The sequence below is a fragment of the Eurosta solidaginis genome, chromosome X (assembly GCF_040869045.1).
Source record: "Eurosta solidaginis isolate ZX-2024a chromosome X, ASM4086904v1, whole genome shotgun sequence".
NCBI classification, from domain to species: domain Eukaryota; kingdom Metazoa; phylum Arthropoda; class Insecta; order Diptera; family Tephritidae; genus Eurosta; species Eurosta solidaginis.
In genome coordinates, this window is record NC_090324.1 from 199,090,706 (window position 1) to 199,110,190 (window position 19,485).

Sequence of the window (19,485 nt, forward strand, 5' to 3'; positions counted from 1 at the left end):
TTTTAAATGCTTTCCTTTTTATAAGAATTTTTCTTACAAAACTATTACAATATTTTTGTACAATACTTACACACTAAAAATAACTACATTCTATTTCTATATACCTATTCAATGCTATATTCTTATTACCTAACTATGTAATAATGTTTGGTCAGTCGTACCGACAAACTGACGCTGTCAATCAGTTATGTTTATGGGTGAAGCAACTGTAAATGGATATGGATCCCCGCTGGGTTCAATGTAACTTAGCTATGCCGCTACGACTGTGTCGCTATAAGTAATTTGTGTGGGTTTGAAAGTGAAATTCATTTGCTTATGCATTTCATGCTAGACCTATTCTGGTATGTACATAAGTACAAATATCTTGTATTGCGGTAATACCACACTTCGACTGCCAGCTGATTTGAAGTTTGGGATAGATGCCGATGCGGAGAGAAATGTCAAGAAATCCACTGGTGTCTTGGAAGAAGAGCTGAGAGAGATACACGGTCTTGTAAGGCAACGATCAAAGATTATGAGTGAAAAGGAGAAAGCCATATATGATAAAGCAATTAATTCGGAAGGTTTTCAGGAAGGAGATGTGGTGCTGTTATACAACCCACAACGAAAAAAAGGTTTGTCCCCGAAATTGCAGTGTAATTGGGAAGGCCCATACAAAGTTGTAAAACGGATCAACGATGTAGTGTACCGCATACAAACCACTGGCAAACCACGAACCAAAATTAAAGTGGTTCATTTGGAAAGGCTGGCAGCGTTTAGATCGAGAGATTGGTCTGATCGGGACGATCAGTCTTAGGTGAAGGGCAATGTGGCGAATATTAGTGACACTAAGTGAAGGATAGCTGCCCATTGCCGAGAATTTAAGACACTCTGAACTCGCTATCTGGTACGAAATGGTTTTCCACACTGGACTTGAAAAGTGGCTACTGGCAAGTGGAGGTGAAGGAGGAAGACAAAGAAAAACATCTTTTAGCGTCGGAGATGGTCTTAGTTTGAAATGCAAGCACTGTTCAAAGGCCGAGCCTAAAGAAGACATTATAGATGTCCGGCTAATGACTATAACGTGTACGGATGAATGGGACAAGGAACAACTAAGAAAGTGTCAGCTAGAAGATACAGATCTGTCACATGTTATGCATGGGCTCGAATGAAACGAAAGACCAAACAGAGAAGAGATGTCAGCAGAGAGTCCCATTGCGAAGTCATATTGGGTACAGTGAAACAGTTTAGAATTGATATCCATTTGCATTCATTGAGTATGGGAGAGTGAGGATGGTCAATGTGTCAGGAATGTCCAAATGGATTAAAATGAATAGTCTCACCACGTTTATAAAAGTAATACATGTATTTGTTTATTTAATTAACAAAAGGTTTAGATTAAATTATGATTAAAATTTTAAGGAAATTGATTGTACCACGAACTGACTACCGTTCTGCTTCAAAGTCAACCAGCGAATGCCCTCAATGCTCTCATAAGCAAACTGTCGGTGACAAATGCAAGAAGAAACTGATAGTTGTTCCCAGAAAGATGATTCCTGACGTGCTCAGCGAGCTGCATAATGGTCCAAGTGGAGGTCATCTTGGAATCACGAAGACGCTTGAGAAAATTAAGCAGAGATTCTATTGGGCTGGTTGCCGTCAGTCGGTCACCGAGTGGATTGCCAACTGCGAGGTTTGCAACAGAGCGAAAGGGCCCAAAACACGAGTTCATGGCCAGATGAAGCAATATATTTCAGGTGCCCCATTTGAAAGGATCGCCATGGATGTCGCAGGTCCATTTCCTACTAGCAACTGCGGAAAAAAATACTTACTGGTGGTTTTGGATTATTTCAGTAAATGGCCAGAGTGGGTATACCTCCCAAACCAAGAAGCGGAAACTGCAGAAGAAGTGGTTGCAAGGTATGGTGTACCAATGGATTTACATTGTGACCAAGGCAAGAATTTTGAATCAGCTGTGTTCCAAGAAATGTGTAAGAAGTTGGGCATTCGAAAAACACGGACAACTGAATTGCATCCTCCGTCCGATGGTATGGTGGAACGTTTCAATAGAACATTGGAGGAGCATTTAAGAAAAGTAGTAGACAAGTATCATAAGGAGTGAAATACACACATATCATAATTCTTGATGGCTTACCGCTCGGCAGTGCATGAGACAACGGGCCAAACACCAGCAAAGGTAATTTTTGGCAATGACCTTCTGTAAAGAGGATTTATGATGATGACAGGATCGCCATATAAGAAGGTAAAATGTAAAAACGGTTTATGGAGAAATAAAAGCAACGTGAATTACTGGAAGCGCTAATGTTCAGCGCTGAAATTCAATTGATCTTTATTAATAAATGCTTTCCTTTTTATAGGAATTTTCCTATACTATTACAATATTTTTGTATAATACTTACACGCTAAAATCAACTACATTCTATTTCTATATACCTCTTCAGTGCTATATTCTTATTACTTAACTATGTAATAATGTTTGGTCAGTCGCACCGACAAACTGACGCTGTCAATCAGTTATGTTTATGGGTGAAGCAACTGTAAATGGATATAGATCCCCGCTGGGTTCAATGTAACTTATCTATGCCGCTATGACTGTGTCGCTATGAGTAATTTGTGTGTGTTTGAATTTGAAATTCATTTGCTTATGCATTTCAAGCTAGACCTATTCTGGTGTGCACATAAGTACAAATGTCTTGTATTGCGGTAATACCACTTCATCCACCTTTAAAAAGAACGGCATACACTTGAGAATAGTTGTACGTGATTCTTAAAGTGATTTAATGACCATGTGGAGTTCACTAAATTTTATTTGCTTTTTAGTTTGCTATTGTAATTTTTTGTCTCGCGGTAATTTGATATTGAGCGTGAAGCGTTGTTTACTTGTTTTTATATCCGTTTACATTTGCTTGCCATGTGTGATTTTTTGTGTTGACAAAATTTTTTTTTTATTGTTCTTTTGTTTGCACGTTTTTTGTGTGTTGTTTTGAAGTATAATATATGTATGTACATTTGTATGGTATGTGCTTGTATATATGAATAATGTTTTGCATCAAGTGTTATTGACATTTGGTTTTACACATCAGAGTTTTAAATTATTTTTGCACAGCCGGTCTTTAAGAGCGTCGACTCACTTAAAAACCGGCATGAGGTACCTAACCGTAACTTGATGCCAACATGACTTCATATTTATGCATTTTTCTGTCTTTATGTGTTTAGATTTTATTGATGAGTAAATTGAAATACTATGGTTGAAACTGGGTTTTGTTAAATTCTGTGTGTTAATAGTAGATTTTTTTTGTATTGGTATTTTCCTGTTACTATTTTCTTGTCTATTGGGGGATTTGATGTAAGAATATTTTTTTACTACTATTCAACTCTATTTAGCGTAAAATGTAAAAGATATTTTCCTATTACTATATCCTATTCTACTGGGGGTTGAAGTGAAATATTTTCCTATTACTATTTCCTATTCTATTCCACCGGAGTTAAAGTAAAAATATTTTTCTATTATGTAAAATTATGAGCTGCTTCTTCTCTAACTAACACTAAGTCTCCTATTTTATTTCCTTACTGCACCTATTTTATCATAATTAAATTTCTTTACTTACTTACTTACTTACTTAATTGGCGCTTAACCGTCTAAACGGTTATGGCCGTCCAACAAGGCGCGCCAGTCGCTCCTTCGCTCCGCCAACCGGCGCCAATTGGTCACACCAAGGGAGTTTAAATCGTTTTCCACCTGGTCCTTCCAACGGAGTGGGGGCCGCCCTCTACCTCTGCTTCCATAGGCGGGTTCCGATAGAAACACTTTCCTGGCCGGAGCATCATCTTTCATTCGCATAACATGGCCTAGCCAGCGCAGCCGCTGCGTTTTAATTCGCTGGACTATGTTGATGTCTGCGTATAGCTCGTACAGCTCATCATTAAATCTTCTTCGGTACTCGCCATCGCCAACGCGTAGAGGTCCATAAATCTTTCGAAGAACTTTTCTCTCGAACACTCCCAAAGCCGCTTCATCTGCTGTTGTCATGGTCCATGCTTCTGCCCCATATAGCAGGACGGGTACGATAAGTGACTTGTAGAGTATGATTTTCGTTCGCCGAGAGAGGACTTTACTTTTCAATTGCCTACCTAGTCCAAAGTAGCATTTATTGGCAAGATTGATTCTTCGCTGGATTTCAGTGCTGATGTTGTTGCTAATGTTGATGCTGGTTCCCAAATAAACGAAGTCTTTTACTATTTCGAAATTATGGCTGCCAACAGTAGCGTGGTTGCCAAGGCGCATATGCGCTGACTCTTTGCTCGATGACAGCAGGTACTTCGTTTTGTCCTCATTCACCATCAAACCCATCTTTACCGCTTCTTTTTCCAGCTTGGAGTAAGCAGAACTAACAGCGCGGGTCTTTACTGTTTCTATTAAACGAATATTTTCATTGCTATTTTATTTCATTTGGGTCGTATTAAATTTAGAACCAATAAAAAAATGTATAGCTAATTATTCGGAAAATTTAGTAGCTGTAGTTGGTGGAAGAGCAAGGTAATTTATAATATTAGTAGTTCAGTTAATTGATTAGACGGAAGGTACAGTGGATGCAAAAATGTTTCTTATCTTTAAATGATCTTTTCATAATTTCGATATTTTCATATTTTCCAGCAATTTCTTTGATCTTATTTGTCATACGACTTCTGCGGCGGCCACCAAGACAGAATCGTCATGACTTTTATGAAGAATTTTTGTTTTTTATTTTTATACCGGAATTTGTCATTAGCACAACTTCTTTGGTTAAGTGCAATTATTTGATCTTAAGAACCTTGTTATCAATTTTAAATTTGCCTACTGCAGTAAATATTCAATTAATTTTTCCTTATAAATTTCAAGTCCTGGATTGCCGGCATTTCTTGTATGCCTGGTCGAATATTGTGTTAAGTCAATAACTTCCTCAACAATCTGGTTGCTTGAAAATTGTCTACGCTAACATTTTTCTATCCTAAGATGGAAACGAGCGCGACTAGTATTTTAATGCAATTTTATATAGCGCTTTAATATATATATATATTATGGCGGGTCGATTTAAAAATCGCTCATTGCTCTGTGAAAGTCGTATTCTAGGGATCAAAATAAGAAACTTTGCCGAAGGAACCATACCTCTAAAACGAATTTTAATAAAATGTTAGATATTTTGTTATATTTATAACTTTTTATTGTAAAACTCGTTATTCTAAAATATTTACTAAAATACTTTATTTAGGTTAATATTTTTAACATTTAAAAAAATGTTATGATTTAATAGCTTAGTATATATTTTTTTTTTAATTAATTATACAAAAATATCTGGAGAATTGTAGAGCTTTTTCTACAATTGGTTGGCGACAAAAAATAAATGGGCGAACAATTTTGCTTCACTACTAATTTTATTTTAGCTTCTTCTCTTGATCGCGATTACAAATTGAATGAATGTTAAAAACTAAGACAAGGTTCAAATGGGTAAGCTGTAAAAACTATTCATAGGAATTTTCCATGGGCTGACGTTCGTATCGCTCAAGCTGTATAGTTTGTTTTGTATCTGTGCTCTTGTCTTTTTTGATAAACAAATTGTTTATTATTGTTAAAGATAGTTTTATTGTTGACATAAGTAGTGAAGTGAATTCATTGAGTGTGCTAATTAAAGAAATTCAATTAATTTCAGTTGTTTTAGTTAAATATTTAATATAAAAACTAATTTTTCATTAATTTGCATATACACCCACTTATTTACATACAATTGATTTGCCGAGTGTTTTCTGCATTGCATTGTGTTGTTGCTGTTGATGGGCATCAGTTTTATGTAGGAACTACAAAATCAAAATTAAAAAGCAGATTAGCACAACATAAATCTGATTTTAAATATTGTAAACAAACACAGAACCATAAAACGGCCTTAATGGCCCACTGTGCAAGCAATGAACACTCACCAAACTTTGATGAAGCTTCTGTGCTCCAACAAGAAAAACAATACAAGAAGAGATTCACATTAGAAATGCTGCACATAATCAACACACCGACAGACAAGAGATTAAATTACAAATCTGATGTAGAGAACGTAGCACAGGCGTACAGATTTTTGTTATCAAAAAAGAGTTAGTATGATACTCCACGTTAAGCAGTACAAACGTGTAAATAAATGTATGTACATATATGAATAAATTTGTTGTAGGGATAATTATTTATTATATTAATGCTTTATATTGTTATTAGTTTGTCCTGAAGACGATTACCGACGGTAATTCGAAATATATTGGCAGAACGAAAAACTTGTGTTTTATGAGTTTTTGCAAGAAAAACATAGACCTCGAGCCAGCAAACTGGAAAGTTAAGAAGAAAAGGTCGATAAATCAGTATTTTTTGTAATTGTTTTTATTTTTGATTTTGCGCGCACACTTCATTTCTCTTTCTTAGTGTCACAGCTGTTTGCGCGGTTTGTTCAGTGTTATCACAGTGCATCTCAAACTGCTCATACAGTGCATCCAAACTGTTTTTTTATTTTTTCTATATAACCCGCTGTGCTATTTTTCAATTAATCAACTTACTCTCACTATTTTATTTATTTCTTTTTTCTGTCTCTTAATTTTTATTAAAATGTCTTGCCTATATGCGAACTGCTTGATAAAAAGTGATTCCCATCCCTTCGTGTCATGCTGGCTTTGCGATGGGCTCGCCCATATGAAATGTGCCGGTTTGTCAGCAAGAGTGGTTGACGCTCTCAACGATAGTGATAAGGGAGTTCGTTGGGCCTGTTTGAAATGTAGACCAACTGAGATTGATCTTTTCAAAGTTTTCAAACAGGCTGGTGATGGGTTCTCAAATATCCGGATGACTTAACTAACGTAAACCAACATAGAAATTGTAATGCCTCCTCTAGTGCTCCGACACTCAATGCCGTTGCTGAAGTTCCTCCAACCGTAGTTACAGCACCCCCAACTATCGAATTAATAAATCTGGCATCTTCAAGTCCCTTACCAGCTCAGCCATCTTCATCCAAGGTTTCTTTAACAAAACCTAAAAAATATTCTGCAAAAGATAATCAAGATCCACAAAACCCTTCTACGGAATCCGAACCGCCGTCTAACAATCTTATTGTTGTCCCTATTAAAAAATCTGTTTTTGTGTCAAGATTTGATAAAGACACCACAGAAGAGGACCTAAAGTCGTACATCATCGCTAAGCTTAAATTTGAAAACGTGACAGTTCGAAAATTCAATTTTAAATATCCTAGGGATATTTCGTCTTTTAGGATTGATGTATCCGCACAACATTTTGATACTATATTAAATAATTCTTTTTGGCCGCCCGGTGCTTTTGTGCGGGAATTCGAGCGTAGGCGTAATACTAATATTTCAAATCTTGCTACACTTCCACATAACAATATTGCATCAAAAAACTGAATGTTAAATCGGTCCTGAATTTGTTTTATCAAAATGTTAGAGGTTTAAACACTAAACTAACTGAATTGTATTTGAAATCGTTTAACTGCAATTACAACATTATCGATTTAACTGAAACTTGGCTAAAACCTCATGTATTTAACTCAGAGATTCTTTGCCATGATTACCAAATATACAGAAATGACCGCTTGAACAGAATTGGAGGTGAAGTTTTGCTTGCGGTACATTCTTCTGTACCTTCAGCTGAGGTTAATTTACCCATTATTGATTCTACAGAATTCAAATGCATTAGAATCAATCTCGGAATGGGTTGTGTCTATATCGCGGCCTGCTATATCCCACCATCTTCTGATCCTTCGGTGTATATGGATCATATTTCCCTGCTCAAAATTGTTAATTCATTGATGAAGCCCATTGATTCGATGATAGTCCTGGGTGACTTTAATCTCCCGCATGTATTATGGACCATATCTGATCAGAATATTGTACCTATTTCTTCTAACCTGTCCAACAACGAATTTTTAGCCGAAATAACTGAACTTTGCCTTAAACAGATAAATATAATTCCTAACATGTTCGGGAGGACCCTTGATTTGATATTTGTCGATGATACATCAAAATGTACTCTAAGCCGGGGTGAACCTCTTACTGTACCTGAAGACCCTTACCATCCTTCCCTGGAAATAGCATACGAATTCGAAAGAAATTCTCCGAGTAGCATTGCTACTAAATACGACTCTAGTTTCAGATTTCAATTCACGAAGGCTAATTTTAATAAACTTAATCAAACTTTATCTACAGTGGCTTGGCCCAAATATGGTGTAGATATTGACAAAAATGTTTCTGACTTTTATACCACCATTTACGGTATTTTGGAAAAACACATACCTAAGCGAAAACGTGTGTCTACCGAATCAGTCCAAATATGGTTCACTAAAGAGCTGAAGTCCTTAAAAAACAGAAAATCTCGCTTCTTCAAATTATACAAAAGGTCGGGCTCTCACTCCGATTACTTGCATTACACTATTTTGCGTCATAAATATTTTGAATTAAACAAAAAGTGCTATAATACGTACATCTGTAAGATGAAAAGGAAAATAACTTGCAATCCGAAAGCTTTCTATAATTTCGTGAACTCTAAACGTAGGGTTAAAGGGTTTCCCTCTGCTTTAAAATACCAGGGTGATTTGTCTAGCGACGATCAAGATATTGCTAACTTCTTTGCACAATTTTTCAAGTCCAACTATTCCAATGAATTTAATACTTTTTCAAATGAATATCCATTTCAGCTTAACTCTCTTAACACCATTAATATTCCAGAAATATATCCGGATGAAGTTTTTTCATATTTAACGTCTTTGAAAGAATCTGACAAGTATGGTCCTGATTTAATTCCCACTTGTTTTCTTAAAAAATGCGCTGAACACATTTATCAGCCTCTAACTGATTTATTCAATATGTCCCTAAAAAGTGGAGTCTTTCCTTCTGCTTGGAAGGAATCTTTTCTCATACCCCTTCACAAAAGTGGTAGTAGGTCGTGTGTAGAGAACTATCGAGGAATAGCAAAATTGTCGGCCATCCCAAAGTTGTTTGAAGCTATCGTTACCAATCAGCTAACATTTTCCATTTCTACTTTGATTGCAGAACCGCAACACGGATTCTGTAAAGGCAAATCTACCATTACTAATCTACTTGAATTCACAACTCATGTTTCTAAGGGATTTAGAGAAAATCTTCACACAGATGTTATTTATACTGATTTCAGTAAAGCATTTGACAAAGTATCCCACTCCTTACTTATCTACAAGCTGGATCGGCTTGGCTTCCAACCTGGTCTCACCCAGTGGATCTCGTCGTATCTCTGCGGTCGAACGCAAAAAGTTATTTTTAAAAATACTTTTTCAAATGTCATCGATGTTCCCTCTGGCGTCCCACAAGGCAGCCACCTTGGTCCAATTCTGTTCTTGCTATTTATTAATGATATCTGTACCACTATAAAATATTCCAAAATCTTAATGTATGCTGATGATGTAAAACTTTTTAAGTCTTATGCGTCTATCGAAGAACGTCCCTTGCTTCAAGCGGATTTAAACTGCCTAGTTACTTGGTGCAACGTAAATTCAATGCCGCTGAACCTCAATAAATGCAAATTCATGTGCCTATCTCGAAGATATTTGCCAGCAGCCTCTTACGTAATTAATAATTTTTGTCTTCTATCAGTAAACTATTTTGAGGACTTGGGAGTCACGATAGATGCTAAACTTAGTTTCAACCTTCATATTAACGCTACTGTCAATAAGGCTAGAGGTGTTCTTTCATACGCGAAACGGTGGTCTAAAGAATTTAGTGACCCTTATGTAACTAGAGCCCTTTTCATCACCTTAGTTAGACCGATACTAGAATACGGATCAATAGTCTGGAATCCACAATATCGAGTTCATGCAGATAGACTTGAATTAATACAAAAGCAATTTCTACTTTTCTCTTTAAGGAATTTTCAGTGGGACTCTGCGTATAATCTTCCACCTTATACTATTCGGTTGAAGCTTATCAATCTTCCAACTCTTGCAAGTCGTAGAGAAATGCTAGGCGTTATATTTATGGCTAAACTCCTGAATGGACTGATTTCTAGTCCAATTCTTTTGAACGAAGTAAATTTCAACGTCCCATCACATTACAAACCTCTTCTTTTGAGGCAGTGTAGAACTAATTTCGAATTAAATGAATCTTTTCGGTGTTTGTGTCATGATTTTAACACTCATTCTAATTCATTTGATATAACGGATTCACTTTTTACCATAAAGAAAACTGTCTTATCCTATCTTAACTCTTAACAAAAAAAAAAAAAAATCAAATAAATTAAAAATGTTCACTTATTTAACAATGTAGTATATATATGTATAATTTCTATGTAATTTCTAACTGTTATGTATAGTACTCAGCTGATGATTTTTATTCTGTAGTTGAGCAGTTTTAGATCTCGACGCTTAACAAACCTCCGCCTATCAACAACTCGGCAATAACAAATCCGTGCGTCATGCGGATGCGCCCCTCGCGCCGGTCGGGCGGGTTTTGGAGGGTTTAATCCGTTGGGTATAAAATTTTATTTTAGCTTCTTCTCTTGATCGCGATTACAAATTGAATGAATGTTAAAAACTAAGACAAGGTTCAAATGGGTAAGCTGTAAAAATTATTCATGGGAATTTTCCATGGAAAAGTCCTGTTATTTCAAATTGACAAAATACAAAAATTATACATCGGATAATTTCATGAGATGGCTAATTATAATATGATAGGTGCGAAAAGTATGATATAAAATTGTGCTTGTAAGTATGTATGCCCGTATGTAGGCACATATGTTTTTATCCATAGCAACATGTATGTTTGTATGCTTGTGATGTATGCTGCAGCGACTAAGACGATAACGAATGTGGGTGGCTAGCAGTAATGCTCTCCAACGAAGAAATTAGTAAAGACTAGCGACAACAACAAATGCGACGATAATGTGGTAGTATATGCAAAGTGAGTTAATAAATGTAATTTCAATAATAGCGACGACTGAGTGGAAAGGCAGGTGCGGCGACGATAACTTAGTAGGGAGGGGCGCAAACATTCTGCCCCCTTGAAAGTAAGGCTTTCAATGTAATTACTGTGTACTTAAATTTTCGATTGGTAGTTTACAAACCCTTGCTATGGCTTGTTTGTAGACACCATCAGCCGTTGTTACTTCTACCACTCTAACTTTACCATCTTCACCTGGCATAGTGGCTGAAATGTGACCCATGGTCCATTTGAGTGGGGGTGAAGAGTCGTCCTTCAGAAGCACTAGATCGTTTATCTTAACGTTGAGCCATGCTGTGTTCCACTGTGAACGTTTTTGTAGCTCTTTCAAGTAGTCTTGATGCCAACGACGCCAAAACTACTGCTGAATAGATTGGACACCTTGGTAGCGACCTAGCATGGTTGTGTTGATAGTTGTTGTTGGTTCAGAGATGGTGAGAAGCAAACGACCGATGAGGAAGTGGCCGGGTATGAGTGCTCGAAGATCATTAGGGTCACTGGATATTGGGGTTAATGGCCGGCTGTTGACTATGGCCTCAGCTTGGCAAACTATGGTGTGGAGCTCGTCATGTGATAGTATGTTGTTTCCGATAGCGTGACGTAAGTGATACTTAGAAAGTTTCATTGCACTCTCCCACAGGCTTCCAAAGTGTGGTGATCTTGGTGGAATAAATTTCCACTCTATTCCTTCGTTTCGGCAAAAGTTTTCAACTCGTTCAATGTGCGCTTCTGTTACGAATGACTGAAGTAGTTCTCGTAACTCTCGGTTAGCTCCAATAAAATTTGTTGCGTTGTCTGGGACAATTACCCGATACTCTCCACGTCTGGCTATAAACCGTTTGAGTGTGGCAATGAATGCGAATGTCGATAAGTCAGGAGCGATTTCAAAATGCACGGCCTTTGTGGTGAAGCAGATGAAAACTGCGATATATACTTTAATTGGCGAACGACCCCTAATTTTTTGAGTAATTGATAGAGGGCCACAGTAGTCTACGCCTACCGTTTCAAACGGGAATGATGATGTGACTCGGCTAGCTGGCAAAGCTCCCATAATTTGCTCTGTAACGAATGGGCGAAATCTATAGCACAAGATACAATTATGAATGACTTGCCTGATAACTTTTCGTGCGCTAATAACCCAGAACTTGTCTCGAAGAATGCTCAATAGTGTTTGTGCCCCAGAATGTAAATTTGTGCGATGTAAGTGCGAAATGAGTGTATGTACGAACGGATGTGAATGTCGAATCACGATTGGATGTTGTGCGTCGAAACTTAAGGCAGAGTTTTGTACTCTTCCTCCGACGCGTATAAGCTGATTATGAATGAACGGTGATAGTGAAGCGAGTTTGGAGTTTTTATCAACTGGCTTGTTATTTAAGAGTTTTGAGTATTCGTCGGAAAAGTTGACTTGCTGAATTCTTCTGCATACTAGGTGAAGTATGTCGGTTATTTCATCAGGTGTGATCAACGATTCCTGTACTTTCATGATGAAACGTCGTACATATGTGAAGATACGAAGTAATTTGTTGTAGTTGTTGATGTTTTCGTTTTCAGTCATGATATCGACCGCATGTTCGGTGACCAGTACTACTCGTTGCCTACGCCGTTCGGGGATGTCGGCTACTATGTCAAATGATGATTTGGGCCACTCTTCTTGATTATACTTTAAAAATAGAGGACCTTGAAACCATAGTTGAATATCCCGAATACCATCCACCGTTGTGCCAGGAGAAACTAGATCAGCCGGGTTAAGTTCAGAGGATACGTGATGCCAATTGTAATTGGGTGTCATTTGTTGGATTTTTGAAACGCGATTGGCCACAAACACTGTCCACCGATTGGGCTCGCCTATAATCCAACACAGCGCAATAGTCGAGTCAGTCCAGCAGTGGATGTTGCTCAAATTAGGGGAAAAGAATGATACCAATGTTTGCAGGAGCTCGGCCATTAGCATTGTTGCACACAACTCAAGCCGTGGTAAGCTGACCTGCTTCGTTGGGGCTACACGTGATTTGGCGCATAATAATGCTGACGATGTCTCCTTCTCCGTACGTGTCACAAGGTAAATGCAAACGCCATAAGCTTTTGTACTAGCATCTGCAAAGGCATGGATTTCAGTTGTGCTATTCATTGGAACGTACCTTGGTATTTGGATATTGTCAATTTGGCCCAGATGATCCTGAAAAGAGCGCCATTGAGTGTAGATATCTTGAGGCACGCTTTCATCCCAATCAAGCTTTAGTTCCCAAAGTTGTTGCATGAGAATTTTGCCTGCGACGATGAGCGGGGATTCAGCAACCCAATTGGACAAGGCTGCTATTTGCGACAAAATGGAGCGCTTAGTTGGTTTGCGTACTATTGCTGGTCCACTGTAGCAGAACAAAAAGGCATCTTGACACGGTGACCACTTTAGGCCGAGGGTTTTGATATAGTCTGAGCCGCCGAGTTTGATGGTTTCTTCTCTGTCATGTAGTGGAACATCGTCGATAACTTCCATGTTGTTTGCAGCAAATTTTCGGAGAGGAAAACCTGCTCGTTCGAGTAACGCCGTACCTTGTCGTTTCTACAACCATGTCCACAGTATCAGCACCCGTCATTAGGTTATCAACGTAGAAATCCTTGATAGTTACAGCTGAACTGAGAGGAAAGTTTTCAGACTCCGCCTTAACTACTTTGAGGAGGCATTTTGTAGCAAAATAAGGCACACAACTCGTACCGTATGTGACGGTCTGCAACTGGTACAATTTTACAGGATATTGCCATGGTGCATAATCATTGCTTACCAGTACCTTTCTGTACATTTTAGCGATATCGGCTATTAACACGTATATGTGACTTCGAAACCGAACGAGGATCGTAAAAATGTCATCTTGTAGGGTAGGACCCACTCGAAGTACGTCATTTAATGATTTGCCATTTGATGTTTTGCAAGACGCATCAAATACAACGCGTAGTTTTGTGGTGCTGCTGTCCGCTTTTATAACGCAATGGTGGGGGATGAAATTTCGATTTTGCATACCGTCCTCGACTACCTTCATGTGCTGCCGCTGCTCGTACTCGTTTATGAATTCACGATAGAAGTAAGAGAGAAAGATTTTTTATTAACTTAGATTCAAGTGATACTAACCTTCGATATCCTATATCGTAAGATTGACCAAGATTAACGGGCTTTTCCTTAAATGGCAAGCGAACGATGAATTTGCCGCTGATGGGGCACCTCTTGGAGGTGAACTCGAACAACTTCTCGCAGGCCAATTCGTTTTCGGACAGCATTTTTGTAGCATACTGTGACTCTCAATTATCCAAAATCTTTCAACGAGTTGGTCCAATGGTGCTTGATCTTGTATAGTGATTAATGTTTTGTATTTGGGCAAAGGTAATTGCGTTGCGAACGACGAACATGAATCAGTGATGGGCGATGACTTTGGTGCAGCTGTACCGGAAACAACCTACCCTAGTTTGGTCTTTTGAAGAATTGGCGACCTGGCGTCACCTTTTCTTTGACCCACTAGCAGTAAATCGAAGAATATGCCAGCTCCGATGAGACGGTCAATTCTACCTGGTTCATTAAACAAATCGTCGGCAAGTTCGATATTGTTTGGAATGTGTAATTAATGTGTATTTAAATCGATACGGTTATTGGTTTGCTGCGATGATATTGTGGGAATTATCACTGCTTCTAGGCTTGAACAGTATTCGGTATGGAGCGACTCCATCTTAACATAGCAAAGTTGATGTGTTTTTGTTGATGTAGCACCTATGCCGATAACCTCAATGCTGTGTTTGGTACGTGGTAGGTGCAGACGTTGTGCTATGTGCTCTGTTATGAAATTTAGTTGAGATCCTGAGTCCAGCAATGCTCGAACAATAAGTGATGACCGTGATGAATTGCATAACCAAATTCGAGCTGTGGCGAGAATAACGTCGCCGTGGTACTGTTCAGCCTTCATAGTGACTTGCTTGCTATTCTAGTTTTTCGGGCCGGTGGTGTTGTTGTTACTAATTTGGCTATTGGGAATACCTTCAGTTCCATGTGGCCTGTGTAGCAACGTGTGATAGCTTACGCGACAATGCTGGCACCTACGGCTGGATGGACAAGTGCTTGAAGTGTGGTTTTTACCCAGGAAATTTAAACACAGGTTAAGCCGCTTCACCAGTAGATATCTATCGAACGGGTCCATTTTAATGAATTTATCACAATTGAACGGGTTGTGATGAAGGCTCGTTTCGCACAACGCACAACTAGTGTTCGAATTCACAGCTGCGGAGGCATGCTTGTTTCTTGGTAATTTAGATGGAATCTTTTTCGATGAAGTTGACGGTTGGATCGCTGGCTTGTTGATTTCAAGCATGTTGAACGTCTGGCAGCGGCGCTCTAGAAATGCAGCGAGGTCTGCCCATGTTGGTATTTGTAGTGGTGACGAACTTCAGCAAATCCATTTTATGGAAACCTCTTCTTCCCATTTCGTACGAGTAGACGCATCTAGCTTCATAGTTATTAGGTGTAGTAATATCTCCTAACCTATTTGTTCCGAAGTTGCTAGCGACAGCATAGCCCGAAGATTGACATTGATTGTATCGATGAAATTACGAAGAGATGAGGTGTGCGATGATGATAAATTCGAGAGGTCGCAGATTTGCTGCATATGTGACTGAAAGATTGGGCGTCTGTTGTTGAATCGGCTGATTAGGAGATCCAGCGCCACATTGTAATTGTTATTTATTACCTCTAGCGATTGTATAAACCGCGCAGCTTCATCAGTGAGGCACGACCGCAGATACTGAAATTGTTCAACCTCTGTCAAATCTTTGTTGTTGTGCACAAGCGTGGTGAAGACGTTGTAGAAATCTAGCCACTGCGACTGCTTTACACCGAATTTAGTTAACTGCAATTTTGGTAGATTGATGCGATGTGTCGGTTGGCGCTCCACGCGTGTGCTGCTCATGTAACTCAGAGGCTGAATTCTCTGTAATTCATCTATATGGTCGAGGATGGGCGTTTTGGCTTCGATGTATGTCTCTTCGAGAGTCACGCGGTGATTTTCAGCTAGCTGAGATTCATCCATCTCTTCCAACTGTGGTTGAAGTGTATCGAGGGTTTTGTAGTGTTGATGTACTAAGTCCAATTTCGCCGTAAGTTGACGAAGCGAACACGAATCACCTTCTATGATTCCTCTATGCAATGAGCGCAAACGTGTTACCAGATTTTCGCGTTGCTGAATTTTTATTCGAAGCCCTCGCGGAATGATTATTTCTTCGCTCCCTGAATCGCTGGCGTTAGATGGAGCCACGGAGGCGCCATCATCCATTGGGATGAACTGTATTTCCATTTTGGTGATTTAATAAAAAATTTTTATTTTTTTATTTTTTTTTTACTTTATTTAAAAATCGAACTAAGGTTTAATCCTCGAGCATCCGGCTCGAAGGACCTCTGGAGAATTGTAGAGCTTTTTCTACAATTGGTTGGCCACAAAAAATAAATGTGCGAACAATTTTGCTTCACTACTAATTTTATTTTAGCTTCTTCTCTTGATCGCGATTACAAATTGAATGAATGTTAAAAACTAAGACAAGGTTCAGATGGGTAAGCTGTAAAAATTATTCATGGGAATTTTCCATGGAAAAGTCCTGTTATTTCAAATTGACAAAATACAAAAATTATACATCGGATAATTTCATGAGATGGCTAATTATAATATGATAGGTGCGAAAAGTATGATATAAAATTGTGCTTGTAAATATGTATGACCGTATGTAGGCACATATGTTTTTATCCATAGCAACATGGATGTTTGTATGCTTGTGATGTATGCTGCAGCGACTAAGATGATAACGAATGTGGGTGGCTAGCAGTAATGCTCTCCAACGAAGAAATTAGTAAAGACTAGCGACAACAACAAATGCGACCATAATGTGGTAGTATATGCAAAGTGAGTTAATAAATGTAATTTCAATAATAGCGACGACTGAGTGGAAAGGCAGGTGCGGCGATGTTAACTTAGTAGGGAGGGGCGCAAACAATATCTAAAACTTTATTCCTAGGCAATTTTGCTTCCTTTTTATTTATTCATAAATAGAATTTTTCAGAGGTATTATAAATTTAGTATAGATCCCTATCGGGGAAAGTCATCCTTATTATCCTAGTTATTTCTTCTTCTTTGGTCGTAGGGTTTACCACATCTTCTGGGGTTGGTCCTCTAGTCATTCCTATAATCGTGCAAAGCTTTTTTAGTGCATTTAGTTCTTTCTCTAGGTCCCAAGTTTTTAGAGTATTTTCGTCCCACCATTGTAATCGGATTTTCGAGAAGTCCCTTTGCATTTTAATTTAATATTTAAATGGTGAAAATATGGTAGATTTTAAAAGGTTTCTAAAGTAGGAAGTTTTAATTGGATCTTTTATAAAATATCCTCGCAATTTTTGTATGATATATGTATGTATATGTAACGAAAGTTAACAGGGTATTTAAGAAGCTTTATGAAAACGCCCTAAGCATTCCAATTTAAGAACTTTTATTTAACTAGTTCTCTTTTTTTCAAATCATTGTTTTTTAGATTTTAGCTGAACAAATTAATTAACTTTTAACATTGTAAGTTTGAAATATTCTTTTAATTATTAATTAAAATTCCTGATTTAAAAAAAAAATGCCTAAGCAAAAATAAAAATTTTTGCTAATAGGTAAGCGTATCTAAGACCGCTCAATTTATTCTTAAAATTTAAATAATTTAAATATACTTAATATACATAATATTCGCTGCCAGTCGTATTGTCCATTATGTCCTGTTGGTTTGCCATATAATATTAGTTCCCAGTCTTATGCCAATTATGTCCTGCTGGTTTGCTGCTCTACGGCCAGATATTATGATTATTCCACTCCATTTATGCGTTTAATTTATTACTGAGCTTCCGTTATTTTGCTTCAAACAAACGCTCATAACTAATTGATCCAGATAACCACCATGAGTTTATTCGCATTTGCCAAAATTCCGTTAAAATATTGTTGTTAGGTGTCATACCAAGTTACGTTGGGTTGATCTAGCTTGCGATGTAAAAAATTGTCTCTATGATTTAAACTTGGCAGGACCTTTCAGATTTTTAGCCAAATCTGTCAGGATATATTCCTCCAGCAAGATCTTTAGCAGTTTTGCTAATTTCTGATCAAGCTGGCAGCATCGCCATGTAAAAAGGTAAAATGTAAAAAGGTTTATGGATAAATAAAAGCAACGTGAATTACTGGAAGCGCTAATTGATCTTTATTAATAAATGCTTTCCTTTTTATAGGAATTTGTCTTACAATACTATTACAATATTTTTGTATAATACTTACACACTAAAAATAACTACATTCTATTTCTATATACCTATTCAGTGCTATATTCTTATTACATAACTATGTAATAATGTTTGGTCAGTCGCACCGACAAACTGGCGCTGTCAGTCAGTTATGTTTATGGGTTAAGCAACTGTAAATGGATATGACTCCTCGCTGGGTTCAATTTAACTTAGCTATGCCGCTATGACTGTATCGCTATGAGTAATTTGTGTGTGTTTGAAAGTGGAAATCATTTGCTTATGCATTTCAAGCTAGACCTATTCTGGTATGCACATAAGTGCAAATATCTTGTATTGCGGTTATACCACAACTCATCCAAAGTAGCTCTCTGTAATACATCTCGTTAGGTATTGGGAGGCAGATCACGTTATTATCTGTCCTTATCAATCGTTAGGTAAATACGTAGGTACTTTATTGTGACTTTTCAGCACAGCTCTCCGAGATGCGGCGACTCATCGAGGGATAAAGTGGTAAGTGCAATACAAAATACACCACGTTTACCTATTTAGCACACGCAGTTTTTTGCTTGCATATGTTTTATTTTTGCCCTTGCTTGCTATTTTTTTTTTTTTGTATCTGCTTGGGAAAGGGAGAGGAATTAGTGTTGGATTGGGAGAAGCCCACAGCAGCTGCCGTGGTTATAAAACCACTTAAATGAACGGGTGATAAATATTGCAAATTTTATAATTTTTTTGTACAATTTTTTTACACATTTTTATTGGTTATTTTTAGATTTTTATATCGAAATTTTTATTTTAATTTAGTAGTTTTTTATCAAGGCATCCGTTTTACAGATATATTTTTTGTTCGTAACAATTGGGAAGATTAGAAAAATACTTTTTATCTGTTTTAAATATAAACCTCGCTTTCTTGAATTTTGAGTTGAGTTTTTCATTTTATGATATTTAGAGGTTTAGGCACATATGTAGGCGTAAGAATCATTAATTCGTTTTTTTTTTTGGATTTTTTATTAACCCAAATATATGTTGTTTATAACGTTTAAGAAAAAAAAATTGGGTTGGATTATTTTTATTTTTCGGTATTTTATTTGGGTTAATGGGTTGAAATACCACTATGCGTAGATAGGGTTCCCTTTTTGTTTGGTGTAGGCGTTGCGCAGGTGCGGAAGAGGGGACGTGGGTATGTCGACTGACATGGACAAAATGTGAGG

General features: G+C 37.6%; 2 protein-coding genes across 3 annotated transcripts in view; both read right to left on the minus strand.

The window, feature by feature from the left end:
* Positions 1-19,485, minus strand: part of LOC137235367 (nuclear factor 1 B-type-like) — a 957,540-nt gene that overhangs the window by 797,775 nt on the left and 140,280 nt on the right. The window lies entirely within an intron of this gene.
* The window catches only part of LOC137234591 (mitochondrial uncoupling protein 4-like), a 119,341-nt gene that overhangs the window by 21,535 nt on the left and 78,321 nt on the right, over positions 1-19,485 (minus strand). The gene's annotated exons all lie outside the window — the stretch shown is intronic.